A 17,962-nucleotide genomic window follows, 5' to 3' on the forward strand; every position below is an offset into this window, starting at 1 on the left:
TCGCCATGTGCTGGCCATCCCTTCACCGTCAAATCATATACCCGAGACAGTGTCGGGTCATTTCGGGTCTCCTTCTCTATACCAGCGTTAGTTACTGGCAAGCATTCAATTATAGTTGAATGAAATATTTCGACAGGATCCACTGCTGGTGCTTCCTCCGCAGTAGGCAGTGGCAGGCATGATAGCCCATCAGCGTTTCCATGCTGTTTCGTGCCGTTATACTCGATTTCATATTGGTGCGCCCCTAGAAAAAGGGACCATCTTTGTAGCCGTTGCGCAGTCATCACTGGAACGCCCTTCTTTGGATTAAAGATGGAGACAAGTGGTTGGTGGTCAGTCAGCAAGGTGAACTTCTGCCCGTGCAGATAGTGATTGAACTTTTTCACTCCCCACACTAGGCTGAGGGCCTCCCTGTCAATCTGGGCGTAGTTACGCTCGGCTGAGGTTAGTGACCGAGACGCAAAGGCTACTGGCCTCTCCGAGCCGTCCGGGAATTTGTGCAACAGCACCGCTCCAATGCCATAGGGTGATGCATCATACGCCAACCGAATTGGTAGTGCTGGGTTGAAATGAGCCAACACCGCTTTTGATGTGATCAATGCTTTGCACTTCTGGAAAGCTCGCTTACATTCGTCACTCCACTTCCATGGTACCCCCGTTTGCAGTAGGGTGTTCAGTGGGTGTAGTACGGTAGACAAATTCGGAAGAACTTATGGTAGTAGTTCACCAGCCCGAGGAACGACCTCAGTTGTGACACATTTTCCGGTGCTGGAGCCTTGACTACTGCCTCAATCTTTTCAGGGGACTTATGTAACCCCTCTTTATCAATAACGTGGCCACAATACGAGATCTGCTTCTGGAAAAACTCGCATTTGTGGCGATTAGCTCGGAGCCTATATTCCTTCAATCTAGTGAGCACCTGCTCCAGGTTGGCGAGGTGATCACTGTCATTTTCGCCCGTGACCAGGATATTGCCCAAATAACACTGGGTTCCTGGAATCCCTTGCAGGACTTGTTCCATTGCCCTTTGCCAAATAGCCGGAGCTGATGCTACCCCAAACACCAGCCGGTTGTATTGGTAGAGACCTTTATGAGTGTTGATCGTGACGTACTGTTTTGAGGCTTCTTCTACCTCCATTTGCAGGTACGCCTGGGCCAGATCAATCTTAGTGAAGCGTTTCCCTCCAGATAGCGAGGCGAAAATATCTTCAATCCACGGAAGCGGATATTGTACAGTGTGAAGGACTGGGTTCACTGTCACCTTAAAGTCCCCACAGATGCGAACCTTCTTTGGTTCCCCAGGCGTATTACTCAACAACCTCTTCATTACAGGAACGATGGGTGTAGCCCACTCGCTCCAGTCCACTTTGGACAGTACTCCTGGACGTTCCAAACCTTCCAGCTCTGCTTCGACGGCTGGGCGGATTGCATAAGGTACCGGTCTGGCCTTAAAAAACTTTGGGCTTGCATTTTCCTCTACTTTGTTCATCGCTGTTATGCCTTTTAGTGTTCCGAGTCCCTGCTGGAACACTTCTTGTGCGTCAGTTAGCATTTTTGACAGTCGTCCAGGTGTGACGTCGTCATCCTTTTTGGTATCTACAGTCAGTGCTTGTATGGAATGCCAATCTAGCTGTATCTTCCGGATCCATTCACGTCCTAGTAGTGGTGGTCCTCCATCTGGCAATACATATAGGTCCATTTTTGGTGTTTCCTTGCCGTTATATATAACTTTCACCTTTATTTTTCCTTTGGGGTAGACTTTTTGCCCTGTGTACGTCTTCAAGACAATCTTTGTACCTCTCAAGGGTATATGTGAGAATAGCCGCTTGTAGTCCCTTCGGTTTATGACTGTTAGGGCTGATCCTGTGTCCAATTCCATTTTCACTTGGACTCCTGCTATCTTGAGCGTGACCCAGATAGTTTGGTGATCCTCCGTTTTGATCACATTGTGTAGTTTCAGACAACCCAGCTCCTTGCTTCCGGAGTCTGTATCACTCTTCTGTTCATCTGAACTACTCTCCGTCACCTTATGTACCTTCTTGTACTTCTCCTGTGGAGATTTCTTGCTGCTGGTTTTCTTTCCCGACCTGCAGACTCTTGCTATGTGTCCTACTTTTCCACACTGTCTGCACACTTTGTCCTTGAACCGGCAATCATTATGGTCGTGTGTTGTTCTGCCGCAGCGATAGCACTTCACTGTTCCGTATGGCATTTCATTTGTGCCATATTCTTGCGGTCTCCGTTGTATCTCTGCAGCGCCCCATGCTGCTGCTTCGTGTGATACTGCAATGCTGAAAGCCTTGTCCAGCGTGAGATCTTTTTCTGATAGAAGCCGTTTCTGGGTTCCTTCACTTTGAAGCCCACACACAAACTTGTCCCTTAAAGTATCTGCTAGTCCCGTTCCAATCTGGCAGTGTTTCGATAGCTTGCGCAGTTCCGTTAAATACTCAGCATTACTTTCATCTTTATGCTGGTTCCTTTTGTGAAACTTAAATCTTTCTGCTATCAGCAGTGGTGTGGGGTTTAAGTGGTCCTGTAGGATTGACACTATGTTTTCAAAATCCTTTTCTACTGGCTTCTCTGGGGTTACTAGGTTTCCTATCAAGCCATACGTTTTTGCACCCATTGAATTCAACAATACCAGCGCTTTCTTGTCATCTGGCACTTCATTCGCCTTGCAGTATACTTCTTTGCGTTCGACATATGTCGTCCAATCTTCGACTTCATTGTCGAACGCTGTGATACTGCCACTCTTTGGCATTTTTGGTGTGGTTAGACTGGCTTAAAATGGCACCTCCCGCGCTTTCCTTTCTTCCCCGCTGCGGCTTAAAATGACGTCTCCCGCGCTTTCCTTTCTTCCCCGCTGCGGCTTAAAATGGCGTCTCCCACGCTGCTGCCAACGCCGCTCTTGGCAGTCCTCGTGGCAAATGGCGATGCCCTGTGGGTTTCGTGCACTGCTCCTGCGCTGCTGCCAATGCCGCTCTCTGCGGTCCTCGTGGCAATTGCAGCACCTCGCGTTTTCCTGTGCGCCTCTCTCCCCCGTTGACGCTGCCCGGCCCTTGAACACCAGCTGCGCTCTGCTCTCTCTCGTCTCTCTCCCCGTTGACGCCGCACGGTCCTGAACACCGGCTGCACCCTGTGCGCTCTGCCCTCTCTCTCTCCCCCGTCGACGCTGCTCGGCCTTTTTCTGTGCCGCTCGGTCGGCCCTAGCCGCCGCTGTCCGGGAAGGGTCTGCGCAGTGCCTGTTGCCAGCCCGTTTCGCTGGACCACCGTGACTGGAAAGCCAAGCCTGGCTCTCGACAGTCTCCCCTGCGATGCTCAAATCTCCGCTGGATGACTGGGCGGTTGCCCGTGGTTGACACCCGTGCTTCTGGACTCGACCTCCTTCCACTGTTCTCCAGGAGCGAATCCCTGGGAGGTGATGCAGAGTTGCAGGTAGGTTCGAATCTGCGTCGTCGCCAATGTTAGATCCGTGTACCTTAATGTTTGTCCTTCAATAATCAGACAAAAGACTGCAGGGAACGATCAACAGGTGTTTACTGAATGAGGGATCAAACTGCAACTGACTGTACAGATCACTACTCAGGGTTTATATACAGGTGTGGTCACTGCCAGTACTACAGGATACAGGAGCTGTAAAAAGTAGTTCTCCCCCTTAAAGGTACATACATTACAATAATGACCTGCATTGGGTCCCCCGCTGCTGTGTGCTGGGTCCGCTCAGTGCTGACGGACCCGACATCGGAGAAAGGTGCGCGGCGGCGGGTTCACAGCAGGGTCACGATCTGCTGGGGGGACAAAACACTTTCCCACCCAACCCGCCACCGATCGCGCCCATTGACCCTCCAGGCAATCTCGGCCAAGGATTCCGTATGTCTTGTTAACAGCCTTCTCAACTTGTCCTGCCACCTTCAAAGATTTGTGTACATACACCCCCAGGTCTCTCTATACCTGCACCCCCTTTAAAATTGTATTATCTTTTTTAATCTGGGTTTTCCAGGGGTTTCAAATGAGCATTAATTTTGGAGATAAAATTCTGTTAAGCAAATAAGGATGTGGGACACATGGGGGTTTATGGATTCTGTATGGAAAATACAGAAAAAGATGATTTTTAACTTATTATTATAACTTAATAGTGAAAATAAATTTGTGAGAAGGACTTTTTACATTACTTGCTTAGCTACATGGAATGACCTACTATTTTCCATTTGGCGACAATGAAAAGCATTCTGGGCCTACAAATATATTGACTTCATTATAAAACAGCCATAGTCTTGCTTGTTCAATCCTTTTGTTGCATATGTAAAGGTTTCTGCTGCAATAAAACCCCTCACCGTTCTGTCGTCACATTGGTCTAACTGTACTGCAGAGTGCTCCAACTGAATCATCATGGTTCATATTTCTATAACTTGGACTCTGCCCTTATTGCAAAACACGAATGAATTAATGCCAGTTAGTACCTAATTTAGGGTAATTCTGTAAACTGTTGTCCATTGGGATCAATTGCTGCATTTATGTATGGAAGCACTTGAAGTAGAAGCTATTCTGTTTATCTTGGACCACTGCAGAGCGGATTCTAGAGTGCTGCAGCCACATATCGCAAGTGCTTTAAAGTCATAGGTAACATCTTTCAACTTTTGCTGCAGGTCTTCTTTAATGGTTGAGGAAGATCTGTTATGCCAAGAAAACTGGAAAAACTGAACTAATAACCTGCAGTAACCTAGCCTGCCCGGGGCCAGAAAAATTGCAGCGATTCATGTTGTTACTAATGCTCTGTTGTTGCCAGCAATGCAGGGAATAGTCTCTTCTCCAATAGTGGGTCTCCTTGCACAGACACCTTATTTGCCTTATAGTACTGCTGCTGTAGTTAGGGCAGTCAGCACTGCATTGTAAAGGTAGTATCAATTGAAACTGCTCAAACACAGTTCATTGTGAATCCCTAATTGGCAGCATAGAGCGGAAAGTTTGTAAGTCTGACTGGATCTAATCTAACTGCCAAAGATGAGGACAGCATTCCAACACAAAATGACACCCAATGTCCAGATTTCTTAAAAAGATATTTTCTTAAAAGCTGCCTAATATAAACTGATAGAGATATGTTGATCATTAGTCATTTTGCTTCAATTCTTTGGAACTCTATTTTCACTGTTTTCTGTTTTTATTGTTGAGTTCTGTTTTCATATCCTTCGTTGACTCCTACTAAACTCAGGGGCTAATTACAGATCCTAGTGTTGTCATTATCTCTTTAAAGCACATTCCACAACAGAAACAGTTCATAAAACCGCTGTTTGTGTAATATATTACTTTCTGAAATAATCTGATCTGAAAGATAAACCATTCTTTGTAGTACCTTTTAAATCACTTTCTTATCTTCCTGCCATATTTTACAGAGTATTCTAAATATCATGAAATGAGTGAAGCATAAATTACCTTTTCAAAAAAGATGAAGAGCAGACATGCATAAAACACTGTTCCCACTTTGTGACTCCTTTGTTTTTACAAAACTAAAGCACAAACGTGCTAACAGAATCAAGGTTAAGGATAATATTATTAGTGTTGTGAACTGCAGTTTACTTTGTATTGGAGTGAGGGCTGGGCAAGAATAGTGCTGTATTATAATATAGTATAATATGACTGTAATGTAAAACTTCAGTATAGCAGGTATACAAGACATCTCAGTAACATGTTGATTTGTCACTACTATATAATGTAACTAAGTTTGTATTCCTTGTGCTTATCTATGCAAAACTAAGTTTAAACAAATTGACTAATGTGTATGGACTACATAAGAAGGACATTACTACATAGGTCATACAATCTGCCAAGCCCCCTCTAAATTATTGTCCTTCTTTGGTCCTCACTCAATCTCATGTATTAGGATTGCATTTTTTTTTGCATTTTGGCATTGTTTTTCTTGTAAAGTCTTTTTTGCTTTCCTGGTGTTCCCCAAATAAGTCAGGGACAAATTTCTTTCCATTTTGATTCATCTACATCTTGGTGTCTTAGTTTACAGATCTTTCCTGCAGCCTCTACAAACACAAATGCACAAGCTGCTTTAACTCCTGCGTCATCTCCCTTATCAGCCACTGTGCACGCCAAAAAATGTATACCATAAAATAAAATGTCAATCCAGTAATAGTAATCCCACAGACTTTAGATGAATTGTAACACAACACATAGGGTCTGACATTGATCTCATCTGGCCTATTCCCCCGTGCTGTGATGTTGTAAATTTCAAAGTGATGCCCCTGTTGCTGCAGCACAGGCCTGTAATTAGATAGTGAACCATATAAATACCACATTATATCAGATACCACTATAGGAGAAAGTACTATAATAACGGCTTACGGTATTTAGGCAATGATAATTAGTAACATCTAGGCTAGTAAATGCCTCAGGCATTGCAGGGGTTCTCCCAAAACTGCAAATTAGGTCAGTCAGCATCTGAGAGGAAACAATATATGCAAACATTTCAGTTGATAAAATATTAACCTGTCATTTTTCTCTTTCAGATGCTGACTGAGCTGCTATGCATTGCCAGTATTTTTAGTTTTATTTCAGATTTCCAGCATTTATAGGTTTCCCTCTTTTGCGCCACATGTTGGTCTTGAGATACGGCTGTAAGCCTGCGTTAGTTCTAACCTCAATATCAATGGCTCTGAGGCAAACAAACAAGAACTACTAGTTTTAGGGTGTTTCTAGGGTACAGTAGTACAGTGGTTATGGTGCTAGACTAGCAACCAGAGGCTGTAAAATCCTACTGACTGAAATTTGTGAAATTGAATTCAATAAATCTGGTAATTTAAGGTCTAACACCAAAGGAAATGATGTGAAAGTGGTGGCATTTTTGTAAAAAACCTATTGGTTCTCTTACGTACTTCAGAAAAGTGAAGCTGACCCATGCCTATCTGGATTGGCTACACATGATTCTATGTGGTTCACCGAGCCCTCAATTTTAATCACCCCCCTACCCCCCCAACGGGCAAGGTTAAATTATTTAAATATTGCGATCCTGCCTCCAAAGCGCCGTGTTCCTGTTCATCGTAATATTAATGACGGCGAGTCATGTAATTGACCAGCCTCCCTCTGCAGAAAGGTGGGAGGCTCATGAATAAATGCAGATCGGGGTCCTATGATGCAATTAGGACCCCGATGTGATTTTACCTACTGCTGCACGGGTTTCACAGAGGAACATGGCTAGGGGAACCCTGGTGGGATTGGATCGGGACTGCTCAGTGCGCTGAATGTAAAGGGGCCACAATCTCAATAAAGCTGCAACATTCACAGGTGTTCTTTCACTTCATTGTGGGCCATGATGCTACAATCACTGTTGGGTTTTGCTTGCTCTTTGAAAAGGCTTTATAAAAGAGTCAGAGAAGCTGAGTATGGGTGCTGCTTTAGCTGCACTCTATTGGAATGAAGTTGAGGAGGAAGAAGAAGAGCAGCAACAACAGCAGCAAAGGCATGATGAAGAAGGTGCTTCAGGAGGGCCACAGAGAAGACAGCAACTGTGAGGGCATACTCGCAGAAGACCTTACCCACCTCACCTGGTCCACAAACAAAAGCTCAGTATTCTTGACCTGTCAGCAGACTGAGATTGTCAAGGCAGATTGTCATGGACCTCTTCAGCCTCCTGGAAGAAGATCTTCTGCTTGCTGCACCGAGCTGTCATACAATGCAAGTGGCAGTGAAAGTAACCACTGCCCTCAACGTTTACACCTCTGGATCCTTCTAGGCTGCCATGGGGGACATATCGAGGCTGTCGCAGTCAGTCACCCACAGGTGCATCAGGCAGGTCACAGATGCTTCATTTTCCGGGGCAAGCCGATATGTCTCATTTCCAACCAATGACAGCAGTCAGACTGAGAGCACCTTAGCTTTCGCAGCTCTGGTTGGCATTCTGCAAGTGCAGGGTGTGATTGACTTCACGCTCGTAGCCATCAAGGCACCTTGCAACCAGTTAGGAGATTTTGTTAACCGCCAAAGGCTTCCACTCAATAAATGTGCAACTTGAATGTAATCACAAGAAGATGCTCATGCAAGTATGTGCCCAGTACCTAGAGAACTGCCATGATGCATTCATTTTAAGGCAATCCAATATCCCCCCATTGTTCCAACCTGGGAGCAATCTTACAGGATGGCTGCTTGGAGAGAAGAAATACCCCTTCTACCATGGCTGATGACACATCTTCGATACCCCACCACTCTATAACAGCATCATAGAGCAGGCCATTGTGTTGCTGAAGTTAAGATTTAAGTGCCTTGCTAGGTCTGCTTTCCCACGGAACAGTGGCCATACAAAGCAAGTGCCCAGTACTAGTGACAGCACAAGAATGGATCCTCGTGGTGCTATTTTCTCTCTCAGGATGGAAGAGCACATGGACTCTCCTGTCAGCCCCTCCAATGTCTGCGCATGAGGCGGAAAGGAGGCAGGGTCAGGCTGGCCATGGAGCAGCACAAGAGGCGTAGGCTGCAGCAGCTCCACCTTAGAACTGCCACATTCTAAGAGGCTTCTACTGGAACACAGCAGCCAGCCATCCAATCAGGTAGCACCTAGGAAAGGCAAGATGCTAGGTTTCAGAGTTCATACATCACACACCGGCACCAAGGTTTCCCTTTGAGTTGTGGTTGCATTAAAGTTGTTGTTCATGCAGATATTGGTCTTGCAAGGTTTGGAAGTTCTTTTCATCAGATGGTAATGGAAGCTGTGTATGTTACTGCACACAGTGAAGGGTCTGTAGATGATTGCATTTTTGTGGTAGGAAGGGGTAAGACGTACACAGAGCTGTTCATTCAATACCAGGTGTGATTGGCAAGAGAAGATCTTCTATATCAGAGTAGCATGAACGTGTCTTGCACCTTGCAGCAGTTGTCCTCCACATCTTCTTCTGGCCACTCCACTTGTTACCCACAGTAATCTTCACCCTCTGAAGTCTCCATGAGGAAGGCCCCTAATTAAGTCAACGTAGCACAGCATGCAGCACATGACCACAATCCTTCAAACCCTAAGTGAACCATATTGCAGGATGTCCCCAGATCGATCTAAGCACCTGAAATTCACCTTCAACATGTTGATGTGTGGGCAGTGATGACCCTAATGGACCTTGTTATCGTGGTACACAGTTGGGGTCTTAGGAAAGTGCACAGGTATTATCAGCCATGACTGTAGATGGTCGCTTGTATCTCTAAATAGCCATCCAGAGACTTACCTCTCTGGGTGAAAGAGTGCTGACACAATGGAGCTCCTTAAATTGAAGGCAACATTGACAAAACCCAGGGAAATGAGAATTTACTTGCATGATGATGTGCAACAGGTTGCATTGAGGAGTGGAATCCTTTCCTGTTCAAGTCAATGTTCAAGGAAGTACACGTGCCCAAGTGAGTATGAACACTGATTCCTTGAAACTTGGGAAATCCTGCTAATCCGTAAAATTGCAGCACCCTGTCATGTTGCCACCAGTTGGCCATGGGGAAGCTGATCTCTGGGAAACAGTGCATCCGTGACTTGCTTGATGCATCTGTGCACAGCTGTTTGACTAATGTTACAGACATCCCCAGTGGCAGCCTAGAATGACCCTGTACTTGCAAACATTGAGGTTAGACCCTTTAAATTCTCTAATGCTTTCTCCATGGCATCTTACAACCCTGGACTCCTATTTTATATGGGTGTGAAAATAAATCAGGACAAATGCAATGGAAATGACGGAAAATGGAGCATATGACATTCCTGGGTAATCAAGATCTCATTAGCATGTACCTACCCAGACTGGATATGTGCTTCCTCTGGCTGCCAGAAAGGCAGTGGAAAATGGTCATTGTTACGTCCGTGTAATAATAAGAAAAGGACTGCAGAGAACGGTACAACAGGTGTTTACTCAACATGGTTCAAACTGCAACTGACTGTACAGATCACTACTCAGGGTTTATATACAGGTGTGGTCACTGCCGGTACTACAGGATACAGGAGCTGTAAAAAGTAGTTCTCCCCCTTAAAGGTACATACATTACAATTCCTCCCCTTTTAGATTAACAGTACCATAACACTCATTTAACAATTAAATATCAAACTAATTACAATTAACACTTTTAACATGCAACATTAACTGAAAATAGTCTATTTATAAATTCAGTCTTTGGGGAGGCTTCCTGATTCTTTCTGGATAACGCCTTTCCCGAGTGTCTCGCTCTTGGTGCGGAGGCGATTCTAACACCCTGTTGTCAGTTGATTCATCAGCTTCCAATGCTATTGTTTCTGAGGTAGATGTGACCTGTACGTCGGGTTCCTCACCAGGTACGTATGCCCGAGACTTGGGGTTGACTCGTTCCTGTGACTCTAGGATCTGGTCAGCATGGCGTCTCACAATGTTCTCCCCAACATCCACTGTGTACATTAGTGGCCCCTGCTGTGTGCATATCGTTCCTGGTTGCCATTTCTCTGTTCGGTAGTCGCGGGCCAAGACTGGTTCCCCTACATTGAAGCTCCTTGTCGGCTTCTCATTGATGTGCTGGAATTGCTTACTCTCAACATCTCTTCATACATTTGGTCTGAGCAAATCCAGATGAGATCTCAACCTTCGGTTAAAGAACATCATGGCCGGGGCCTGGTTGGTGACTGCATGTGTCACATTTCTGCATGCTGCAGTGGAATGTCGTCATCGCACATGGCCTTTACTGCTTTTTTAAAGGTTTGTACGAACCTCTCAGCCAATCCATTTGTGGTTGGATGATACAGGGCGGATGTGTAATGCCTTACCCCATTCCTTTTCATAAATCTTCGAAAATCTTCGGACACAAACTGTGGTCCGTTATCAGAGCAAATCTGCTCTGGCAAGCCGTTCCTGGCAAAAATGGTCCGTAGGACTGCAATAGATTTCTCCGTGGTGGTGGAGGACATTTTGATCACCTCAGGTCATTTCGAGTGCGCATCCACGGCTATTAAAAACATTGAGTCCATGAATGGACCAGCAAAATCAATATGCACCCGTTGCCATGGAGATGAGGGCCACTCCCATGGGTGTAGAGGGGCATGTGGTGGTGCATTTTGGACCTTCTGGCATCCTGAGCAGCTCTTTGTCAGGTCCTCGATTTGCTGATCGATCCCCGGCCACCACACATAAGCCCTAGCAAGGCTTTTCATTTTCACCCCTCCCAGATGACCTTCGTGAAGCACATTGAGCACTCTCTCCCTTAACTTGGGTGGAATTACCACTCGGGATCCACACATCAAGGTCCCCTGGCATACTGACAGCTGTTCTCTTCTGGATGAGAATGCTGGCAACAGTGAGTCGCCATGTGCTGGCCATCCCTTCACCGTCAAATCATATACCCGAGACAGTGTCGGGTCATTTCGGGTCTCCTTCTCTATACCAGCGTTAGTTACTGGCAAGCATTCAATTATAGTCGAATGAAATATTTTGACAGGATCCACTGCTGGTGCTTCCTCCGCAGTAGGCAGTGGCAGGCGTGATAGCCCATCAGCGTTTCCATGCTGTTTCGTGCCCTTATACTCGATTTCATATTGGTGCGCCCCAAGAAAAAGGGACCATCTTTGTAGCCGTTGCGCAGTCATCACTGGAACGCCCTTCTTTGGATTAAAGATGGAGACAAGTGGTTGGTGGTCAGTCAGCAAGGTGAACTTCTGCCCGTGCAGATAGTGATTGAACTTTTTCACTCCCTACACTAGGCTAAGGGCCTCCCTGTCAATCTGGGTGAAGTTATGCTTGGCTGAGGTTAGTGACCGAGACGCAAAGGTTACTGGCCTCTCCGAGCCGTCCGGGAATTTGTGCGACAGCACCGCTCCAATGCCATAGGATGATGCATCACACGCCAACCAAATTGGTAGTGCTGGGTTGAAATGAGCCAACACCTCTTTTGATGTGATCAATGCTTTGCACTTCTGGAAAGCTCGCTTATATTCGTCACTCCACTTCCATGGTGCCCCCGTTTGTAGTAGGGTGTTCAGTGGGTGTAGTACGGTAGACAAATTCGGAAGAACTTATGGTAGTAGTTCACCAGCCCGAGGAACGACCTCAGTTGTGACACATTTTCCGGTGCTGGAGCCTTGACTACTGCCTCAATCTTTTATGGGGACTTATGTAACCCCTCTTTATCAATAACATGGCCACAATACGAGATCTGCTTCTGGAAAAACTCGCATTTGTGGCGATTAGCTCGGAGCCCATATTCCTTCAATCTAGTGAGCACCTGCTCCAGGTTGGCGAGGTGATCACTGTCATTTTCGCCCGTGACCAGGATGTCGTCCAAATAACACTGGGTCCCTGGAATCCCTTGCAGGACTTGTTCAATTGCCCTTTGCCAAATAGCCGGAGCTGATGCTACCCCGAACACCAGCCGGTTGTATTGGTGGAGACCTTTATGAGTGTTGATCGTGAGGTACTGTTTCGAGGCTTCTTCTACCTCCATTTGCAGGTACGCCTGGGCCAGATCAATCTTAGTGAAGCGTTTCCCTCCAGATAGCGAGGCGAAAATATCTTCAATCCGCGGAAGCGGATATTGTACAGTGTGAAGGACTGGGTTCACTGTCACCTTAAAGTCCCCACAGATGCGAACCTTCTTTGGTTCCCCAGGCGTATTGCTCAATGACCTCTTCATTACAGGAACGATGGGTGTAGCCCACTCGCTCCAGTCCACTTTGGACAGTACTCCTGAACGTTCCAAACCTTCCAGCTCTGCTGCGACAGCTGGGCGGATCGCATAAGGTACCGGTCTGGCCTTAAAAAACTTTGGGCTTGCATTTTCCTCTATTTTGATCATCGCTGTTATGCTTTTTAGTGTTCCGAGTCCCTGCTGGAACACTTCTTGTGCGTCAGTTAGCATTTTTGACAGTCGTCCAGGTGTGATGTCGTCATCCTTTTTGGCATCTACAGTCAGTGCTTGTATGGAATGCCAATCTAGCTGTATCTTCCAGATCCATTCACATCCTAGTAGTGGTGGTCCTCCATCTGGCAATACATATAGGTCCATTTTTGGTGTTTCCTTGCCGCTATATATAACGTTCACCCTTATTTTTCCTTTGGGGTAGACTTTTTGCCCCGTGTACGTCTTCAAGACAATCTTTGTATCTCTCAAGGGTATATGTGAGAATAGCCGCTTGTAGTCCCTTCGGTTTATGACTGTTAGGGCTGATCCTGTGTCCAATTCCATTTTCACTTGGACTCCTGCTATCTTGAGCGTGACCCAGATAGTTTGGTGATCCTCCATTTTGATCACATTATGTAGTTTCAGACAACCCAGCTCCTTGCTTCCAGTGTCTGTATCACTCTTCTGTTCGTCTGAACTACCCTCCATCACCTTATGTACCTTCTTGTACTTCTCCTGTGGAGATTTCTTGCTGCTGGTTTTCTTTCCCGACCTGCAGACTCTTGCTATGTGTCCTACTTTTCCACACTGTCTGCACACTTTGTCCTTGAACCGGCAATCATTATGGTCGTGTGTTGTTCTGCCGCAGCGATAGCACTTCACTGTTCCGTATGACATTTCATTTGTGCCATATTCTTGCGGTCTCCGTTGTATCTCTGCTGCGCCCCGTGCTGCTGCTTCGTGTGATACTGCAATGCTGAAAGCCTTGTCCAGCGTAAGATCCTTTTCTGATAGAAGCCGTTTCTGGGTTCCTTCACTTTGAAGCCCACACACAATCTTGTCCCTTAAAGTATCTGCTAGTTCTGTTCCAAACTGGCAGTGTTTCGATAGCTTGTGCAGTTCCGTTAAATACTCAGCATTACTTTCATCTTTATGCTGGTTCCTTTTGTGAAACTTAAATCTTTCTGCTATCAGCAGCGGTGTGGGGTTTAAGTGGTCCTGTAGGATTGACACTATGTTTTCAAAATCCTTTTCTACTGGCTTCTCTGGGGTTACTAGGTTTCATAGTAAGCCATACATTTTTGCACCCATTGAATTCAACAATACCAGCGCTTTCTTGTCATCTAGCACTTCATTCGCCTTGCAGTATACTTCTATGCGTTCGACATATGTCGTCCAATCTTCGACTTCATTGTCGAACGCTGTGATACTGCCACTCTTCGTCATTTTTGGGTGTGGTTAGACTGGCTTAAAATGTTGTCTCCCGCGCTTTCCTTTCTTCCCCACTGCGGCTTAAAATGGCGTCTCCCGCGCTGCTGCCAACGCCGCTCTCGGCGGTCCTCGTGGCAAATGGCGACGCCCTGTGGGTTTCGTGCACTGCTCCTGCACTGCTGCCAATGCCGCTCTCTGCGGTCCTCATGGCAATGGCAGCGCCTCGCGTTTTCCTGCGCGCCTCTCTCTCCCCCGTTGACGCCGCTCGGTCCTGAACACCGGCTGCGCCCTGTACACTCTGCCCTCTCTCTCTCCCCCGTCGACGCTGCTCAGCCCTTGAACACCAGCTGCGCTCTGCTCTCTCTCGTCTCTCTCCCCCGTTGATGCCGCTCAGTCCTGAACACGGACTGTGTCCTGTGCGCTCTGCCCTCTCTCTCTCCCCCGTCGATGCTGCTCGGCCTTTTTCTGTGCCACTCGGTCGGGCTCTAGCCCATCGCTATCCGGGAAGGGTCTGCGCAGTACCTGTTGCCAACCCGTTTTGCTGGACCACCGTGACTGGAAAGCCAAGCCTGGCTCTCGACAGCCTCCCCTGCGATGCTCAAATCTCTGCTGGATGACTGGGCATTGTAGTGATCAATAGCATGTCATTCTATAGTGGACACTAGGTGGAGCTGTGTAGAGCTGTATATAGCTGTATGTTTAAGACTACATTACCCATGAGGCACTAGGCTACCCAGAAGGAAACAGTCAAGATGGCAGCCTGCACACAAGAGCACACATGGAAGCCTCTATAGACACTGTACCTAGAGAACGTGTACTGAATAAATAACTAGCTAGAAGCTAGCTGTGTTCATAATAAGAATGTCTAGTTATTAATGAACATAACATGGTACCAGGGTGGTGAAGATCTGCTGAAAATTGTGAAAAGTGATATGGAGAATTTGAAGCCACCAGGAGGTTTGAATCTCAAGGGAAATGTCGACTACAATTGGCGGATTTTTAAACAACAATTCGAACTCTACATTGCAGCCATCGGATTCGGTACGAAGCCAGATGCAAGGAAGATAGCATTGCTGCTTACGGTTGCAGGCCCACAGGCAATAGAGGTATTTAATACATTTGTATTTAATCCAGCGGAGAACAGAGAAAAATTAGAAGATGTGCTAAAAAAATTTGATGCACATTGCTCTCCCAAAAAGAATGAGACGTATGAAAGATACATCTTCCGTTCTCGGACACAGCAACAAAATGAGACTTTTGTTAGCTTTATAACTGATCTGAAACTGAAAGCACAGACATGTAATTTCTCTGAGCTCAAAGCATCCATGATTTGTGACCAGATTGTGTTTGGTATTCATGATAAAAAAGTCAGGGAACGTCTGTTGAGAGAAACCGAACTAAATTTGGAAAATGCAGTGAAAATATGCAAAGCCAGCGCGCTAGCTTGAAATCACGCGAAGACTTTCAGTGAAATCAATAATGATGCGAATGTAATGCGTGATAATGCTGCTGTCGGTGCTGTGTCCTACAAGGGGAAGAAACGTGGGCAGAACAGAAATGAAAAGCAATCGGAGGATGAAATTTTTAATTGTAAACGCTGTGGTTACAAACACCAGTTAAGACAATGCCCAGCATTTGGAAAAATGTGCACAAAGTGTAATGGAAAGAATCACTTTGCCAAACAATGCTTTTCAAAAGTAAAAACGACGAAAGGGCAACGAGTTAATGTGATTGAGGACACTGATGTAAGTGAGACATTTTTTGTAGGAATGGTTCATGTGACGATATCAAAAAAGATACAGAAAATGTGCAGCCCTCAGAAATAGACAATGCTGAACATAAAGTTAATGCAGTAAAAGAGGACAAATGGATGATCCCACTGCAGATAAATGGAGCATTAGTTACATTGACACTGGACACTGGGGCAAAAGCAAACTTAATCAGTATGAGTGACATTAACAATATGAAAGAAAAGCCCAAAATACAGAAAAAGTCAGTACTACTGAAGGACTATAATGGACAGAAAATAGATAGCTTAGGTGTATGCAGATTTAAAGTGACAGTCAAAGACAAAGTGCATCATCTCATGTTTTCTGTTGTGGCTGAAAGGCTTGATTCACTACTGGATGACAAAGCTTGTGAGGACTTAGAACTGGTCAAATAAGTCTACCGTATAAACTGTGCCATAAGCAGACCAGATGACTCGGTGGATTCTGTAGTGAATAATTTCCAGGATGTGTTCAAAAGATTTGGAGTTCTACCATTCACTTACAAGATCCAGCTAAAGCAGGATGCTCAGCCAGTGGTACATGCTCCACGAAGAGTTCCAGCACCCCTGCGTGACCAGCTCAAGAATGCACTGGACAGAATGACCACACTAGGAGTCATCAGGAAAGTCAAAGAGCCAACAGACTGGGTTAACTCCATGGTATGTGTAAAGAAAAAGAACAATGATCTAAGAATATGCATGGATCCAAAGGACTTAAATGCAAACATAAAACGTGAACACTACCAGATTCCCAAGCGAGAAGAAATCACCAGTGAAATGTCAGGTGCCAGATACTTTACAAAGCTCGATGCCTCACAAGGATTTTGGCAACTAAAACTGGATGAAGAGAGCACCAAATACTGTACCTTTAACACACCATTTGGCAGGTGTTGTTTCCTCAGAATGCCTTTCAGGATAATATCTGCATCTGAAATCTTTCATAGAGCGATGGAACACATAATTGAAGGTCTGGAAGGAGTTCGGGTCTATGTTGATGACATCATGATCTGGGGCTCCACACTGAAAGAACACAATGAGAGACTGACTAAAGTGTTACAGAGCATACGCCGGAATGGACTGAAGCTCAACAAAGCCAAGTGTCAGTTTGGCGTCCAGGAAGTCACTTTCCTAGGAGATAATCTATCTGGTAAAGGAATAGAGCCAGATATGGAAAAAGTAAACGCCATACTCAAAATGCCCCGACCCACTGACAAAAAAGGAGTGCTACGCATCATGGGGATGAGAAACTTCATTGGAAAGTTCATTCCTAACTTGTCAGCCAAGACAGCCTGTCTGCGAGACCTGCTACATAAAACAAATGAGTTCGCATGGACAGAAAGACATGAACAAGAGTGGATAAACCTCAAAACAGTGCTGACAACCACACCTGTACTCACCTTCTTTGACCCAACCAAAAGAATCAAAGTGTCAACGGATGCATCAAAAGATGGCCTAGGTGCGGTCTTGCTACAAGCAGATGGTGAAGATTGGAAGCCTGTTGCCTATGCCTCCAGGTCTATGACTGATACTGAGTGTCGATACGCCCAGATTGAAAAGGAATGTCTAGGCTTGGTAGTTGGACTAGAAAAGTTTCATGGCTACATATATGGACTTCCCACCTTCACAGTTGAGACAGACCACAGCCCTCTGGTTGCCATCATTAAAAAAAACCTGAATGAGATGTCTCCAAGGATTCAACGACTCATGATGAAGCTGCAAAGATATGACTTTGAACTGATCTACACACCAGGCAAATACATAGTGTTAGCAGATGCACTATCCTGAGCACCCACAATGAGTCATGTGAGCTCTACTGAAGAAGACGTGGATGTTCATGTGAGTATGGTCACTGCTGCGCTGCCCATGTCAGACACAAAATCAAAGCAAATAGCAGAAGAAACAGTAAAAGATACAGTATTACAAACAGTAATAGAGAACATTCATCATGGTTGGCCAAAAGGTTCCTGTCCAAAATATTTTCACATAAGGTCAGAATTGAGTGTCGCAAGTGGACTATTACTAAAACAGAACAGAATAGTCATTCCACAGGCTCTACGTCAAGACATGCTCAAATGGATTCATGAGGGACACCTTGGAATTGAAAAATGCAAAAGGAGAGCAAGAGACACTGTTTATTGGCCTGGCATAAATAAGGACATTGAG

The sequence above is a fragment of the Somniosus microcephalus genome, chromosome 2, assembly GCF_052327205.1.
Source record: "Somniosus microcephalus isolate GS21.2 chromosome 2, FLI_Smic_1.0, whole genome shotgun sequence".
Classification (NCBI taxonomy): Eukaryota; Metazoa; Chordata; class Chondrichthyes; order Squaliformes; family Somniosidae; genus Somniosus; species Somniosus microcephalus.